The 15,266-nt window shown below is 42.1% G+C and overlaps 1 protein-coding gene across 4 annotated transcripts in view; it reads left to right on the top strand.

Moving 5' to 3' along the window:
* Positions 1–15,266, top strand: part of LHFPL6 (LHFPL tetraspan subfamily member 6) — a 241,880-nt gene that overhangs the window by 193,775 nt on the left and 32,839 nt on the right. The gene's annotated exons all lie outside the window — the stretch shown is intronic.

Below are 15,266 nucleotides of genomic sequence, written 5' to 3' on the forward strand. Positions count from 1 at the left end.
TGAGCTTCCTTGGCACAGAATTAATGACCTTCTGCAGGAGTCACTGACTCCAACCCAACCGCTTGGCAATCTCTTTCCTCTTCTCCCTGATTCCCACCTTGGTCGATTTTCATCTTCCTCAGACTTGCACCTGCCCATCTTTCTTATTCTTTTCTTCCCCTGGGATGACTATATCCGCTTACTAGAGCCCCTCTCATCCTGCCAGTGAGTTCCAGCCAAAAATTGACCGATTTCAATGGCAATTATTGCTTTTGCTGCTAATATGGCACAAGTACAAGCTTGAAGTGTTGTTTCTATGTTACTTTTCTCCATCTCAGATGCCACAGTGAATGGATCTGATCTTCTTCAGTTTTTTTAATTCTTCCACCACAAAGAGCGCCATGCTTTGCACAAACCCAAAAGCCCGCCAGCGCAACTCATGAATAGAGATTAGTATTGTTCTCTCTCACTGTGTAGAATTCCTCTTCAGGTAACTAAATCAGCAGGCTAAGAATGAGAATTCCAGATTCTGTCTTCTGTGAGTTCTACCCTGCAAGATGCAGCATTTACCCATGTGAGGGTTTGTTTCTATGTTCACTTTATTAAACTTCTTGGGATAATCTATTTGGAAAAGATATGAGTGATTTCATTTTGTCTGCTTATGATGATATTATAAATACTTAGAGTATTTTTGTCCATTGTGAAATACTTTGTAATCGTGTTTCAATTTGTGTTTTTAAATATTTTATATTTTCTAAATATCAAAAAGACACTTAAGACAGCATGTGGCACTTTCAAAATAGAATTAAAGAAAAAAAACAATATTAAATTGACTGAAAACGAATTTTCAAGTACTCTCAAAACTTGTTTGGAACTGATCAGTAAATCACAGATGGAAAAGTAAAAAGTTTCAGTTATCCTTGACATTTCAAGAGGGAAAGAAAACAGAAAAGGAAAATCATTATAGCTGTCTCGAAAGAAATTGCTTCCAAATTGTTGTCTGTCAGCTATTCCAGATGGCTTTACTGTTTTTTCGTGGAATTGATGGTATTCTAAAAAGACCTGAGGAAAATAAATGAGGCTTTTCTTTCCTGATACTCCAGAAGGTAGATGAAGGGAAAAATATCTTTAAAGAAATGTCTGTCTTAAGTCCATTGGCCACCTGTACCACCTCTACGACACCATCGATGATTTTATCGTGTATTCATTCTCTCTAGATTTTTAGTGGCGAAAAAGGTGCTTATGATATATAAGTAGTGAAAATAACATACATCTAAGCCGGAAAGTTAGAAGAAAGCTGTTAGAAATGCATGCGCATTATATCTGTATATATGATACTCAAATGACGATATAGGCTACATCCGTAATTATATATGGCTTGTGTATATGTGCACATGTCTATAAAAGCCGGAAAGTTAGAAGAAAGCTGTTAGAAATGCATGCGCATTATATCGGTATATATGATACTCAAACGATAATATAGGCTACATCCGTAATTATATATGGCTTGTGTATATGTGCACATGTCTATAAAATAATCTTTACAGCAGCTGTATGTATGGATTTTATTCCTGTTTTACTGATGAGTATCCAGGATCTCAAAGCCAGAGGGGCACATCTTCCAAGGCCGTGCTCTGAATTGCCCTGGAACTCTGTGAACAGTGTTTGTGGAATATATGTGGTGTTCGGTTCTCACTGTGGCATCAAAACCAGTTGTAAAGACAGAGTTTTAAGTCTAGTCTCTGCTCTGGTAGTTTGTCAAGACAAAATATCCCGACAACTTCAGGCTTGCTCTCTCTCTCTCTCTTTTTTTTTTTTGTTAGGAAGCTAGCTAGTAATATCTAGAACTTAAAGGGAAAGCAGCACTTCACTGCCTCTTAGCCTTGTCTTCGTTACTACGTAAGATTTTCCCTTTATGCTCCCTCCATTACATTTTGAAAGTGTTTTAAATAGTCTTCGAATTTGCTTGCGCTTCGAGCCTTCAAGCGGCTCGCTGTGGCAGGTTATAAATGGCACGGAGACCTCGTCCCTCTCAATTTGTAGAAAGTCTTTCACTAACTGTTCATTTCAGCACATGGAGATTTTACTACTTTTTAAAAATATGCCTGGCATCTGACTTTAGTGTTGTCTTGGGGCCCCTGATTGAAGTACTTAAGGACCTTAAAAATAAATAGGAAAATAAATCATTCTTATCCTGACACCTTTTTTTTTTTTTTAAGTCAAGCAGAAATAAATGAACAGGGTTTGGAGGCATGGAATCCGCCTGTTTGTGGGCACTCGATGTATTGGTTAAGGAGAGAGGTTCTACTCTGCCTCCTGAATATTGCTGTGTTAGAACTGAAGCAGGGGGAGGGGCGCCTGGGTGGCACAGCGGTTAAGCGTTTGCCTTCGGCTCAGGGCGTGATCCCGGCGTTACGGGATCGAGCCCCACATCAGGCTCCTCCGCTAGCAGCCTGCTTCTTCCTCTCCCACTCCCCCTGCTTGTGTTCCCTCTCTCGCTGGCTGTCTCTATCTCTGTCGAATAAATAAATAAAATCTTTAAAAAAAAAAAAAAAGAAGAAGAACTGAAGCGGGATCCTAAAACAGCACTTACAGGGAAGCCCCTTACAGGGAAGCCCCAGGGAGCTCATCACTCCTTTGGAAGGTTTGTCTACCTGAATTCTCCACTGTCTTGGGTAATTTTATGATATTAGGATGTCGGAGTTGGGGAGGGTGATATTTTCCTGCAAATACATTGTCCTCCCTGTGGGCTTCTCCTGAGTGATCGGCAGGCACCCTCCCCTGTCCTGGGCAAACATGCCAAACCACCGTACGGGAGCGGCTGCCATGCCCTGGACAACTGGCATGCATTTCTTGGGTCATCATGCCATCCTTGAGAGGTGCAGGGGGCTTTATCCACACTGGCCCTGAGGGAGACGCTGAGGCTCAAAGGAAGTGATCTTCGTAAGCCTCCTCCAACCAGGGCAGAGTCTGGTTCCACCATTCCTCTTGTTTTCGTCGAGCCACTGGTGTGCAAACAAATACGAGTGTTTGGAATATTGCCTTCCCCTTCTCTTTCCTCATTATTTCATAAGAGGGAATCTACTTTTATATGCCCTGCCCTGTGCTGGAACATTTTATTTCGCTTATCCTCTGGACAACTCTGTAAAGAGGCACTGGTATAGGCATCTTATCAATGAAACTGTTGGGGCTCAAGTGTAAGAGTCAGGAACTAGTGAGTAGCAGACCCAGTATTTGAGTACAGGTAAGACTCCAAAGCCCTCGTCCCTAACAGTTTACTACTTGAATATTTATGTGACTGTGGGAACCACGGTTTGCCAGCATGAAACTGACCCGAGTCTGGTTTGGAATTGACATTGCATTTTCAAAGCGGGGATGGGCTAGGTTAAGTTTGCAGTGTACGTTGACTTATAGCCAGGTTTTCTATTTGTTTGTTTGTTGTTGACGGGATGTTGTTGGAGCCTTGTCCAGCGCTCTCAGGACACTTTCATGTTGAAATGTGATCATTGTTCTTTCCCTTTTTTCTTCTGTAGGGGGCGGGGATCAGGAGTGACTCAGTTTGTACAAACAGCGGTGATCCTTAAGAGAAAACACGTCCACTGAAAACTCTGAGCTGAGTGGCTGGGCTGGGCTGGAACTCTTTATGTTGTTGTCATTCTGGGCTTTGTGAAATATCTCGTGAAGTTCTTACAGGTATTTCTGGGTCAAACAGGTGAAGCAAGGCAGCTCTGTGTTAGGTGGTGAAATGGTTGCTTGAGAAATGTGAACAGCTTAGAGGTCTTCATTGCTCTAGATTTGTACATAAATCCCTTCCGCGCCAATGGGTCCCCATTTAGAGGCAACAGGCCATAAGGATGTTGTGTTGTGTCAGCTGTGGCTATTGAGTCAGGCTCTTGTGTCTGCCTCCTAGCTCCGTGCAGGCTACTGGGCCAAGGGAAGAAAGAGGCTAGAGTATGAATAATGAAAGTAGTGTCATATGTATTGATGCTTGAAACCTACCACCCCCTCCGAAAAAAAGATGGATTGACGGATCAATAGAGGAATGGAAAATGGCTAGATAGGTGATAATGCGGACTTTAAAACGTGTTATTCATAGAACCCAGATCATGAGTGTATGGGTGTTCACTATACAATTTTTCCAACTTCTTTGTAAGTCTGATCGTTTTCATAATACCATGTTGGAGGAGAAAAAAAAGAATGTAATTACTCTTAGTTTCAGAGGAGATTTTTGCTCTGACAACATGAGCAAGCAGTAAGGCAGAGCCCTCTGCCTTTGACTAGTGTTTTTGTTTATTTATCTGTTTGATGAGCACCTGTAGCTGCTAATGAAGCATCTGAAACTGGAAGCTACAGGAGAATGAAGAGTTCACAATTCTGAGACAGCAGGTCCAGTGGTACAGTGACGGTACCAATATTGATATGTATCTTACACCAACCACAGAACCGGGCACCTTTGTTAAGCCATTTCTTTCTAATAAAAATGCTGATGATGTGGGTGCCATTAGGTCTGTTATGCAGCCAAAAACCTGAGCTCAGAGAATCCAAAAGCGTGCTGCTCAAGGTCACACATCTGGTTCGGGGGTGTCGGGATATGCACCTGATGTGATCAACATCACAGCCTGCCCAGAGCCCACAGTGTGGTCCCCTGTCTGTCCCATCACGAGCTGCTTGCAATCACAGGAGATCCGGCCCCACCCCAGAACTGTAGAACCGGAATCATTTTGAACAAACCCCCCAGCTGTTTTGTGTGCTGGTCGGTCTGCGAGCCATGATACTCTGGACATGCAGGACCGTGTCTTTATTCCTCTCCTGCTGTCACACTGCGGAACGCCTTAGCGTCAGTGAAAATTAGCATTTTTGTTTGTTTCAGAGGTGTCGCTGAAGTACTGTGCATCGTTGGCTCCGTTCTCACAGTGTCAGAGTGAAGACGGTGAACCAAAGCGTAGAAGTGGGAGTCAGGTGTACTGAGGTTGTGGCCCAGCTCTGCCTCGGGTTATCCACGTGGTGAAGCTCAGATCTCCCCACCTGTCTGTGACTCCATTCCTTCGTCTACTAAATGGGGACACTGGTCCTGGCTCTGCCTACCTCACAGAAAGGCCAAAAGTCTCTTTAAAAGTAAAATGCAAAAAAACCCCAAAACAAAATGGAACAGACAAAAATATCATTAGCCTCAGGAGTAGCATGTGAATTCCTCGCTTAAATGTGAAAGTTATCAAATTGTTTCATTTGTTCCTACTGAGGTTTACATGGCTGATAGGACTTTTGGGGCAAGTGATCATGGCTCACCATTCCAGGAATGTCATTGCTGGAACCCTCCCCACCATCCGTCTAAGAAGAGGACCTTCTCTGAGAGCAGAGGACTCGAGGACTCTGTTTCAGGCAATTATGTACAAACACACATTGGCTTGAACCAAATCCTCCAGGCTCCCTCCACATGTGGCACAAAGTCTAAAGCCTGACAATAGAGACCATTTGCTGTACCCTCACTGTAAGGCACTGTGCCCCCCACTTTACATGCAGGATCTCATTCAATCTTTGCAACAACTCCAAGAGGTAGATATTGTCCCCATTTTACAGATAAGGAAAACTGAGCCTGAAAGAAATGAAGTGGTGGGACTGAAATTTCTTAACTACTAGGGTTAGAAAAACCATTGCTTTTAGTCTCCTGTAATTTACCAGAAATCTGTCACATAGAAATGGCAAAATATCCCCCAAAGTTTCATTGTTTGAAACAACTTGTTTTCTACCAATGATTGCCTAGGACTCTAGAAAGAACAAAGATGACAAGTCACTCATGGCTGAAATTAGCCTGTGAAGTTTTGGCTCTGAGCGAAGAAGCAGGTATTCTGAAGTATGTCTTTCATGTCTTCTGACCCATGAACTGGAAAAGGAAGAAATAAGAACCAAGGAGCCATTTTGAAAGCATTTTAAGAAAATCTAAAGTATATTCTCTTCTGCATGATGTTTTCAGCAGCCAGAGAGTCTTATTGTCATTTGTAAAAAGAGTTTTGATAGTTCAGAAATGAATATATTTCTGTTTTATATTTTAGTGCTATGATAGGATATGCTTTCCTTGGCTAAACTTCTGATGACGAAGAATCCATTTTTCATCTTTATGCCTCAATGTGGTCTTTGTGGACAAAGCTCTTTGTGTGCTAGAACTCACATCCAAGTTCTCTCTCTCTGGCGCCAGGGGAAGGGGGAATCTGCACGGCTCTCGAGAGCCCTTGCTTTTGGATACAGGCAGCAACAGAGTCAATCCTGGAGATCGCTTGCAATCCTTCTTGATCTTCTGCTCTGTTCTTCCTTTTCCATTTATATGCAGGGTTCAGTATGTGTGTGGACATGGGAGGTGAGCCAGAGCTAGGACCTTGAACCCTGGGGGACTTGGAGGGCATTAGAAGGTAGAGTTTAGCAATATTGGCTTAGAGCTCAGATAGACTTGCATATAAGTCCCTGCATCTACCACTAGGTAGCCTCATGAGCTTGAGCCTCCTTCTCTAAGGCTCAGCCTCCTCCTTTGCAAAATGAGGACAATGATATATTTTATATGATCTATTCTCTAAGTATTATATAATTATGCTGAGGCTTTTATAAACACTAAATAAATTATAGTTCTGCTATTTAACATTTAACAAATATCATGAACCAGTGAGTTAGACGCAAGTAAACATATGGTAGAGTTTTTGGGTTTCCAGGAGATGTAATACTTGTGAATAACTACAGCAAGGTAGTAAGCCCTGGGCAAATGGTATAGAGTACCCCGTAGGAGCCCATGATTGGGGGAGGGGGGGCCGGGGGGGTAAAACCTGTAGCTCCCTTTTGGGGTGGCCAGGGCCAGCTGCGTGTTGAGGCTTCTAGAATTTAACCGCTAGTATTTTCATGGTGGAGCCTGAGCATAAAGTAAGGAGTGAGAGTATCTCAAAGGGAAGGAATTCAACTTTCAGAAATGAAAAAATTCAAGACCTATTCAAAGAACTGATAGTCCCCAGTCAGAAATGCCTTTGGGACTGGTCAGAGCCCCTGAGCCACGTAATGGGATGACCTTGACTTGGCTCTGTGCCAGCTGCCCAGTTCAGCACGGGCACATCTTTCAATGATTGGGGATTTAAGAAATACGGACTTGCCATGAGATGCCCCACTTAGTAAAATATGATGCTGGTGAAATCCAACATGTGGCTGAACTCAGGTAGCAGCAGGTGGCGAGTGAGAGACCTTGGAGGGGCCTGATGTCCAAGCATGGGGATCATGACAGGTGGAAAAGAGCCCAGGAGCCCTGGGACTGATCTGGGTTCTGTGTCCTTAGACAAACCTCTTTCATCCTCTATACCTCGGTTTTCAGAAAACACTTTGAAGGGAGGTGTGCTTTATGAGCCTGCAGAAGCCTCCTCATAGAATACTGAAGTGCAGTTGACCCTTGAACAACACAGGTTGGAACTGCATGGGTCCATTTATGCATGGTCTTTTTCCAGTAAATACAGTGCAGCACTGCATGTATTTTTCTCTTCCTTATAATTTTCTTAGTAACATTTTCCCTCTAGCTTAGACTATAAGAATACAGTCTATACTACATATAACATACAAGATATGTGTTAATTGACTGTTTCTGTCATCTGTAAGGCTTTTGGTAAACAGTAGGCTATTAGTAGTTAAGTTTTGGGGAAATCAAAAGTTATACACAGATTTTTTGACTGCACAGGGGGTCAGTGCCCCAACCCCTGTGTTGTTCAAGGGTCAACTGTAGCTTCCTCCTGATGGTGCTTTCAAGGTCTGAAGAGTTGTAATACTGGCCTTTGCTCTTATTTCCGCCCCACCAGTGGATTTATTTTGTAAAGGGACCGTTATCTAGGGGGTGAGAATGGATGAGAATTGTGTACATAAATTAGCATACGGAGACTTGGAGATGGAAATGTGCCAACGTCATCCAAAGAGAAATCCAGATAACAAGCTCCAAGACTGAGCAGCTTGCATGAGAAGAGTAAAGAAAACAATTTCCCTCTGTGCTTGCCACAGAAAAGAAGATAAAGGAACTGGAGGATGGATAAAAGTATCCAAAAAACATAAAAGATGAAATGATGGGAAACACTGGTGTGACCACTGATGGGGCAATAAGTGGAAAAAGTCACAGTATTAAAAAAAAAAAAACCTGTGGAAAAAGAATGGAGCAATAGTCATGGAAAAAAGTGAGATCACATAAAAACTTTCAAGAGTGTGGAAAAAATAAGGCTTTAGGAGTCTAACATGAAGGACTCTATTCTTACCACCTGTGGAGAGTAATTGGCATTGGCTGACTAGAGGTTTGTTTTGCCTTCTTGGCAGGAGCCGAATTGTTATGGTAATAGTCCTCTGGCTAAGTGTGAAGTACCGACTTTGAATAGAAAGACTTTGCGGAAGGGAAAATTTCCCAGCATCTGGTTCTTACTTTGACCACTGAGATCTTTACAAACTTCAGACTTCACACTTGAATTGTAAGAAATAATTAGTATCATGGCAGATATTTCCAGCATTGTGTGAAAACGAATAGAGTTTCCACTAGAGACTCTCCCAAAGGTGGGTTTATGGGCAGGCAGAGTGTATCCAGGCGAAGATTTAGGTACAAGAATCCATTTGGGGAGAAAGGTAGACGTCTTTATAACAGCATCGCAGCACAGCTCCCTAGTGCTTGCGTCTTTGCATTTGTCTGTGCTGTCTCTTCTCCATTAGCACTGGCTTCTCCTTAGACATCATTCCACCAACCTGGCTCTTTAACTATTATAATTGTCTTGAACAGGGTGAGACAAAAACCCTAGGGCATTCAGGTTGGAATGGCGTCATAGTCAAAAACATAAAAATAAAAAAAATAAGGGAATTTTTTTTCATTTGAGAATTATTGAGTAACAAACTGAGGGCTTCAGAGGGGTGGGGGTGGGGGAATGGGATAGGCTGGTGATGGGTAGTAAGGAGGGCACATATTGCATGGTGCACTGGGTGTTATACGCAACTAATGAATCATCGAACTTTACATCAAAAACCAGGGATGTACTGTATGGTGACTAACATAATATAATAATAATAATAAAAAAGAATTATTGAGTCATTTCTTGGATTATTATTTTCATTCTTTTTTGGGAAGCAACATCTCTCTAAATTTCTAAGGCCTCCTACACAGTGACCTCCATGATCTCTTGCCCCTGGATAGCCGATTTCAGCTAGGTGCCACGTGAAAGCTAAAGATTGAGCTAATGTACTCTCATTTGTGATTTACTCATGACCCCTTAGCTGCAAATGATCTCAGACTCCTCCACCCCTCCCACCTCTGTTACCACCTTTGTCACATTGTTGCCTCGCTTCGCACTGTCTTTCCTCACTTCCACTCTTACAGGCACAGATTTTCCCAAAATGTGATAATGCGACAATTTTTTCATGACGTCTTTTATGGCAGTGACAAAGGAATGTGGTTAAAATACCACGTAATTAAGCCCTTGAAGTTTTATAAACCACGAGATTTATAAATCCAATAAAGAAAATCCATGTAGATGATACGGAAGTTTGTGAGCCAGAGATTCTCATTGAGCCGTTTGCGCTCCAGGAGTGAATTAGGCAACTAGAGCTCTTAAAACCTATTAGGTCACTAAGATATCATTTGGGCAACCACCTCAAGTTCCAGAATATTCTCTGAGCCCCATTTCAGCAGGCAGTATAACAACTAAGAGGTGTCTAGTTCAGGGATTTTCAGACTACACTTCCATGAAACATTGATTTCTACAACATGGTCTAAGGTTTAACATGGCCAAAACAGAAAAATGACAGGTTTCTTCCATTAAAAAGATGTTCTCAGGGGCAGGTCCAAGATGGCAGCATAGTGAGACCCTGAACTCACTTCCTCCTGCAGATACACCGAATCCACACCGACATATAGAGCAGTTCCTTCTCAAGAAGAACTGAAGGCTGATTGAAGAACATCTGCACAACAAATGATAGAGAGACCACATGTAGAAGAGTAAGAGAGACAGAGACACGGCCATGACAGAAACCCCACCTCCGACTCAGTGACCTGCAGAGTCACTGACAGATAATATCACTGAGGGGCCCATGAGCAGACTCTCCCACCTTGGAACACAGCAAAAAATAGTGGTTTAAAGGGCAACCAGACTGTAAGTGAAGGACATACATTTGCTAACCTTACAGCATCCACCAAACAGGTGAGGAACTCCTGGAACTGTCTCCAGGGTTGGAGGACCAGTGAGACCATTTTTCACATCCCCTCTCCAGCTCGACAGTGTGGGCAGAAGCAGGGTCCAGGCACTTTCTAGAAGAAAACAAAGATAGTAAGCTTGTTGACATTGGTGTTAGTACTATTTTTTTGGACTAGTCTCCTCAAGCAAGGGCAACAAAAACTAAAATAAGCAAATAGGATTTTATCAAACTAAAAAGCTTCTTCTGCACAGCAAAGGAAACAGTTAACAAAGTGGAAAGGCAACCTATGGCATTGGAGAAGATATTTACAAATGACATATCCAATAAGGAGTTAATATCCAAAAATATATAAAGAGCTTACACATCTTAATATAAAACAAAACAAAAACAAAAGCAAACAACCCAATTTAAAAATGGGTAGAGGACTGGAATGGACATTTTTCCAAAGAACATATATAGCTGGCCAGCAGGCACAGGAAACAATGTCAGCATCACTAATCACCAGGGAAATGCGAATCTAAACCACAATGAGATATCACCTCACACCAGTCAGATTGGCTATTATCAAAAGGACAAAAAAAAAAATGTTGGCAAGAATGTGAAGAAGACAGAACCCTTGTGCACTGTCAGTGGGAATAGCCATTATGGAAAATAGTATGAAGTTCTCAAAAAAATTAAAAATAGAACTACCATGCAATCCAGCAATTCCATTTCTGGGTATTTATCTGAAGAAAATGAAAACGTTAATTCAAAAAGATATATGTACCCCTATGTTCACTACAGCATTATTTACAATAGCTGAGTGTCCATTAATAGATGAATAAAGAAGATGTGAGACTATATATATATATTTATATTTATAATGGACTAATACTCAGTCATGAAAAAGAATGAAATCTTGCCATTTGCAACAATATGGATGGACCGAAAGGTTATTATGCTAAGTGAAATAAGTCAGAGAAAGACAAATACCATATGATTTACTTTTATGTGGAATCTAAAAAAAAAGAAAAAACAAGATGAACAAACAAAATAAAACGGAAACAAACTCATAGATCTAGGAAACGGACTGTTGATTACTAGAGGGGGAGGGGAATGGGATGGGAAAAATAAGTGAAGGGGATTAAGAAGTACAACCTTTCAGTTATAAAATATGTAAGTCATGAGGATGTAACGTACAGGATAGAGAATAGTGTATTATTGTAATAATATTGTAATATTGTAACAACTGTATGGGGACAAATAGTAACTAGACTTATCATGAGGATCCTTATCGTAACATATAAAAATATCAACTCACTATGATGTACAGAAGGAACAAGTAGGATATGTATGTCGGTAATACTTCAACAATAAGAAAAAAGATATTCTCCGTTTTATATTTATCTCTAACTTTACTTCCCAGTATACTTTGGTATGGACAATAAAATGCTAGTTGACTCCACTGGACAAGCTAGAGGCAGTCGGTGAACATTTGGAGTATTCACTTCAGAAATTCACATTCCAGGAAGGTTAATTAGCATAAATTCCCTAACCACAGACCACACCACAGAGCGTTAACATGAAGCCTTCTAATATCCGTCTATACTTGCTGAGGTTTAATAATCTGCGTAAGTTGTATTAGAGAGAATTTTCCGTCAAGAAAATGGATACAATACAAGTAATAGGGTAGGAGAGAAAGTCCTGTATCAGCAAGAGTGGGGCATATCCCAGCCAGAGCCTGACCAATGAGAGAAACCACCACATATGTATTTCAAGTAGGAAGGGATGTAGCCCAGGGCTTTGAAGTCTCACAGACCTATTGGGTCTGCAGAAGCGTAGGGTGGAGAAGAATCCAGGAAATCAGGAAGTGCAGGGGTAGAAAGAAGCTAGAGCTGAGGATTTGCCCTTATTGGGTGACACTAGAAGCTACTCCCCCAATCTCGTCTACGTCTACAAAAAGCCATGCCCCTGGTTGCACCTGCCAACTCCCATGTGGGAGTGGTTTACTTCTCTCTTTTACCTTCTGATCCCACACGAAAGCTTCTCATTGACAGACATGAACTAGAATTTCCACCAGCAGAAGAAATTTGAAATGTAGTTTCCTCATCTCTAGTCTCACCTAGAAAGGGAGAATCTAAAAGAGCAGGGATGATTTTGATTAATAAGCAGTATCAGGCTTGGGGTTTAAGAATCTATCCCGCCCAGCATCCTCCTGAAGTACTGTCTTAGGTCAGGAATAGCTTTCTGCAGGGGCCCCTGGGTGGCTCAGTGGTTAAGCATCTGCCTTTGGTTCAGGTCATGATCCCAGGGTCCTGGGATCGAGCCCCATATTGGGCTCCCTGCTCGGCGGGAAGCCTGCTTCTCCCTCTCCCACTCCCCCTGCTTGTGTTCTCTTTCTCGCTGTCTCTTTCTCTGTCAAATAAATAAATAACGTCTTAAAAAAAAAAAAAAAGAATAGCTTTCTCCAGTAGCACTTAATGCAATTGTGAAAATGCTCTCTCTTTGCCCTGCCCGGTACAGTTGCCAACAGCGCCATGTGGCTATCTGCCAACAGCACCATGTGGCTATCAGGCCCTTGAAGTGTGCCCAGTGCAATGGAAGAAATGAATTTTTCATCTAATTTTAATAAACTTAAATTTAAGTTTGCTACATGGAGCTCATGGCCACTGTGCAGGGCAGGTCTAAACTCTCTTCAGTCCCGTGCCTCTTCTCCCATTTCTTCAAGGGGAAGACGCCGTCTAAAGTGTCCTGAACCTGCCAGTTGACTATTTATTGTATTTATGGTATGTTGATGGCACTTGTTAGGATGATTATGCTGTGGACTTGGGGAGGAGGGTTTTGCTGAGTTTACAGGACTGGTCATCTGGCTGCTTTCTGTGCTAGCTGACTAATAAACATCATTGTATATTTGGCTGAATTTAGTCTAAGACTTGCTTTCTCCATAACATACAACAGTAGAAAGGTAGCGGGAGGCCACCAGTGTTTACCCGTGGGACCTAAAATCACAACAGCCAATGAGATTGATCGTTTGTAACATACATTGTTCTCCCAGAAATGTTTCTCAAACCTTTATCATCTGCAGTACTTTTGCTGTTAACAAACATTAGCAGAAGACAAAACAAAGGCTAGATTAATATTAATACAAAAATCCAGATAAGCTAGTTGCCCTCCCCTAACACTTTTTTTTTAATGTGAGCTATGCCCATGGTATTTTTTAAAAATCATACATGTAACACAAATTTCTTATGTTTAAAATTGTTCTTCATTTATATGGTTGAATCTACATTTCATTGTGTCTCAAAGACACCCCAACATTCTACAAAAGAATCCTGACTGCAAGCGTTCTACCACTTAGAAAACCACAGGTCAACGTGCTCCGTATACAATCTCCTTTCTATGTAGTTTCCCAATGTGCCTGGCATCATACTGGACCAAAACAGCCACTTTTGTGAGTACGTGACACATTTTCCTGCCATCTGAAGAGGACATTAGCAAACAAGACTATTTAATCATTTGGGTATCAGAAAAAGAGAAACTGATGGTTTAAATGTTACAATTTTCATTTCTCTTACATTTGAAAATTTTCTCTCTTTCTGCATCATTAAAAAATTGCTCACAAGTTCTCAAAAAATGGTGTTACTTATTCATTTAAGAACTGAGTATCATGGCAGTGAGACCACATTATTTATTAAACCTTCATGGAATTTAATTTGCATAAACTTTGGCCTCCTCATTATCTCTTTACCTGGTGGTGGATAACACCAGTTTAGAGCTGTCTTCAGAATACTATAAATTCTGTCTTTAGGGGAAGAGCCTAAGGAAACCAGTCACTGGGCCATTTGCTCTGTCAGCAGAACCTTATAAGGTTGCTTTCTGGGTTATTCTTCAGCCTCGACACAGCTCATATTTATCCAAGTGCTTCGAAGGCGTCCTGGAATTTGTGATTTGCGCTTTCAATGATTCTTTGTAGGCATTCCCTTGGATCATAGCCCCTCTGCATTAAATGGTGGTTTTACTGTTGACCAAGGGACAGATTGGCACCAGGGTGAGAAATGTATGTCAGTTCATGGGGGATGTCTCTCCCCACAGCTCAGGGTAGAGGTTGGGGAAGGTTTGGAAAACAGTCCCTCCTTAGGTGCCTGTAAAGAAACAGACCACTTACGTGTGGGGGCTATACCCGCAAGAGTCATCTGCCAGGGGCAGGGGGAGAAGCAAAAGGGGACCGGAAAGGGACTCAATACAGAAATATTGAAAGTCTCTTCTAGAGGCATTTAGGGCCCTGTCATTCTGCCTCTACATTACCACTTTAGTGGATTTTGTCTCATTTCAGGGGCTCCCTCATTTAGCGCCATATAACCCGCATTCTCTCGGACTGGGCTGGTTTCTCACCCATCAGACTGTGTGTGGTGGTCCCGCTGGCTCAGCACACTTGTGGGACTTAGGAACGATGACAGTGCTCCCTCCCGATAGGACAAGATGTTACTTTCTGATTGGCCCTCGGATCCTGGCGGTGGGTGCTTCGGCCTCATTCAGCTTCTTGCCGACCCCTATTAGGCTTTGAAGCCACACTGAAGACGGCCAATCAAGAGCTGTCAGCTCAGAGCGCGTTGCCATGATAACTTACATATTAAAGTAAAACCGCCACCTTCTTCAGTTTAATCATCAAAATTTTGGGGGGCGCCTGGGTAGCGCAGTGGTTAAGCGTCTGCCTTCGGCTCAGGGCGTGATCCCGGCGTTATGGGATCGAGCCCACATCAGGCTCCTCCACTCTGAGCCTGCTTCTTCCTCTCCCACTCCCCCTGCTTGTGTTCCCTCTCTCGCTGGCTGTCTCTATCTCTGTCGAATAAATAAATAAAATCTTTAAAAAAAAAAAATTTGGTTTTAGCTCCAAGGAGGACTTAAATGATATAAGTGTCCGTCTTCTAGAGTATTTCTGAGATGAGGGAACATTCCCTGATTCTCAGCTTTTCAACAGAGTGTAGTAGCAGGTAGTACAGTTAATGGGTCCAATCGTCGTGTGCCACAGTGGTTCATGAAAATCTTTATGTTTTCTCTGCCCTGGTACAACTGAATGATGCTGAAACATTCTATTTTGATTCTTAAATTGGAAAAAAAAATCTAATGCATGA

The sequence above is a fragment of the Ursus americanus genome, chromosome 10 (genome assembly GCF_024610735.1).
Source record: "Ursus americanus isolate L20-20 chromosome 10, mUrsAme1.1.p, whole genome shotgun sequence".
Taxonomy (NCBI): Eukaryota; Metazoa; Chordata; class Mammalia; order Carnivora; family Ursidae; genus Ursus; species Ursus americanus.